The 3,337-nt window shown below is 47.1% G+C and overlaps 1 non-coding gene across 1 annotated transcript; it reads left to right on the forward strand.

Annotated features, from left to right (window-relative positions):
* The first annotated feature begins 2,562 nt into the window (after nt 1-2,562).
* On the forward strand, nt 2,563-2,701 carry LOC117841157 (small nucleolar RNA Z247). Its single transcript, XR_004637186.1, has one exon. It is a non-coding gene; the product is annotated as a small nucleolar RNA Z247 (small nucleolar RNA).
* The last annotated feature ends 636 nt before the right edge of the window (nt 2,702-3,337 follow it).

Raw genomic sequence — 3,337 nt, forward strand, 5'->3', positions numbered from 1 at the left:
TCAAGAAAGGGACACAAGTTCATATTAGTAGCCACTGACTATTTTACCAATGGGTGGAGGCAGTTCCATTGAAGGCCGTGACATTGGCCGCTATGGTTGATTTCGTGAGAGACCATATTGTTTATCAGTTCGGTATCTCTCAAACCATCACAACTGATCAGGGGACGATGTTCACTTCAGGAGAGTTCGAAGAGTTCGCCGCCGATATGGGAATTAAATTGTTGAATTGTTCTCCGTATTATGCTCAAGCTAACGGTCAGGCCGAATCGTCCAATAAGGGGATAATCAAGTTGATCAAGAGGAAGATAGAAAAAAAATCCATAAAGTGGCACCTATCTTTAACTGAATCTTTATGGGCTTACAGGATGGCCTGCCAAGTCGCCCTTAGAACAAAAGTACCAACACATTTATTGACCACATTTTTTCTTAATCTCCCTCTCGATCCAGCCTAATTCTATCAAGAGGCGGGTGCTCTTTTCCTCCAGATCCTCCATGGTGGCTTCGACCTCAACTTGATGAGGAAGTGGGTGGCTCCTGTCAAGAGGTGGTTGGGATATCACCGCCGCGGCATCCTCAAGGGTGACCTGACAAGGAAGCAGATGACTCCTTTCAATTGGCGGCCGCCTGGAGCAGTTGGCGTCCCTATGGTCCAGGATCTTCTGAACGTCAGCGGGGATATGATCTTTGAGTTCTTCGTAATGAGCCCTGATCAGATGTCTGTCCGCCTGCGTTAGCGGTTCGTCGGAATGCATGACCTCGATCGCTCGTTCTAGGTCAGGACTAAGGCGTCTCGGCTGAAAAGCAGCAAACAACCACTCATCGTCAGATTGATTGAAATGTCAGACGGAGGAATGAAGGAAGATTTTGTACCTGATTGACGGAGAAGGAAGAAGAGGAAAAAGACATCTCTGCGTCTAGTTTGAGGGTATGGAGATCAAACTACTAGAGGAAAAGAAGACGGGCAATGTGAATGCTTTTAGAAATGATACGGGGCTTCATACTTATAGAAGGAAAAGGATGAAGGGTTTGTAAGATGCGTCCCATCGGAATGAAGGGTCATTAAATGAAAAGGCTGCCACAAAGGACGGTCCAAGTTTGAATCCGCACGTCAACAGGCAAGAGGACATTAAATGTTACAAAGCATTCAGTACTTTTACAATTCACCCAAGGAGGGCATTAATAACCGCAATCGCTCACTGCCTAACCTGATCGGCCAAATCTAAAGTCCTCTGGTCATTATCAGCCGATCCAGGGACTTCTGGCATGTGAAAATGGAGTCTGATTGCTTCATGGGCCAAGTTCTGCCACTCCTGCTTCAAATCAGCAATGACAGATGGGAAGTCTTGAAGTTTCTTCTCTTCGGTGGCTATGGCCTTGGTCACCTGCTCCATCTTCTTGGCAAGTTCTGCCCTTCGCCGTTTGAGGTGGTCTATGGTGCTGACGATATCCGGGTGGGAGTTTTCAAGGAAGCTGATTCTTTGATGCACTTCTTGAGCTCGGTGTTTATAGGAGTTCTCTTCTTCACGTGCTTTTGCTAATTTGGCATGATCGTCCATATGGCGTAAGGCCCTGAATACTGGAATCCGCATTGACTCAATGTATGCAGCGGGTGCTAGGGCCTCTTCTGCCTCTTCTGGAACTCGGCCTCTTATTTCACTAAGAAGCTGCCGAATCGGCGAAGCGTCTTCCACTAGCCAGCCGATGTCGTCTTGGAGGAGGGTTCGTATGCTCTCGAGCTTGACACGGACCTCATCGGGGATTGAGCTCAATGCGACTTGGCATGAGGCTACCTCTTCTGTTAGAGATATAATATCTCCTGTAACCGAAAGTATAGAGTTGGTTCTAGATTCTGGTTCCATTATAGATAGGACAGATGGTTTAGTTTATCTACAAGATGTATCTCTACACAATGGAATCAAACTCTAACCAACTAGGACTTGTAATCTATCTGGAGTTGTTTGGAACTTCCATATATAAACATGCAACCTATGGTCAGCCGAGATAGGCTGCCATAGTTCCCTGATTTCTTTCATGGTAATCAGAGCTACCTCTTCCTAATACATCTACAAATACACATCGAAGCCACCTATGGCGTCATCTTCTTCATCTTCGGTTCAGCTCGGGCCAGTTGTATCCAAGAAGCTCACGCCGGACAACTATGTCCTATGGAAGGCACAATTCCTCCCTGCCGTGCGAGGCGCCCAGCTCGTCGGCATCCGGGAAGGATCTGTTTTGGCGCCATGCAAAGTCCTAGAAGTGACGGTTGAAGGCAAGAAGCAAGAGATTCCTAACCCCGAGTATATTTCGTGGGTAAGTAAGGATCAACAACTTCTCAGCTACCTGCTAAACTCAATTACAACGGAAGTGCTGGCAGGAGTAGCGACCACGACTACCTCCACTGAAGCATGGAAAGCGCTGGAGAATATGTTTGCGGTGCAATCAAGAGCGCGGGTGACAAATCTGCGCATGCAACTGGCAACCCTCAAGAAGGGAAGCCTATCTACCTCAGCATACTTCAACAAGATGCAAAGCATTAAAGATGAACTTGCAGCTACTGGGAAGCCCGTCAGTGATGAAGAGGTTGTTGCTCATATTCTCAATGGCCTCGATTTTGATTATCATCCATTTGTGTTGTCGATGCTTGGCCGTGGTGATCTGATTTTGCTCTCGGATCTCTACTCTCAGTTGATCGAGTATGATCTGCGTCTGGAGATGTTCCAAGAAGCCGACCAATTCCAATCTTCGGTCAACTCAGCCTTGCGCGGTCGTGGCTCCAATCGTGGCCATGGAAATCATGGTGGTGGCCGTGGTAGTGGTCGGTTCGGTCAAGGACGAGGAGGTCAGAATCAAGGCAGCAACAGCAACAGTAGCGTCGGCTCATCCAAGAAGAAAGTCCAGTGCCAAATTTGTAAGAAGGTCGGGCATGAAGCTCCAAGGTGCTGGTACCGCTACGACAACGACGACCAGCAGCATGGCAAGATCGCAGGCACGGTCGAGACTGGTTATGGCTACGACACTAATTGGTATGTTGATAGTGGTGCTACAGATCATGTAACCAGTGAACTGGAGAAGCTTACAGTACGTGACAAGTACACCGGGCGAGATCAGGTTCATACTGCAAGCGGCTCAGGTATGCACATCAGTAATATTGGGCATACAATTTTTCATACCCCGCATAAAAATCTTCGTCTCAATAATATTCTCCATGTTCCTAGCTCCCACAAAAATCTCGTCTCTGTTCATAAATTAGCTCGTGACAACAACACCTTTCTTGAATTTCATCCAAATTTCTTTCTTATTAAGGACAAGGACACGAAGAAAATTCTGCATCGAGGTA

The sequence above is a fragment of the Setaria viridis genome, chromosome 9 (assembly GCF_005286985.2).
Source record: "Setaria viridis chromosome 9, Setaria_viridis_v4.0, whole genome shotgun sequence".
Taxonomy (NCBI): domain Eukaryota; kingdom Viridiplantae; phylum Streptophyta; class Magnoliopsida; order Poales; family Poaceae; genus Setaria; species Setaria viridis.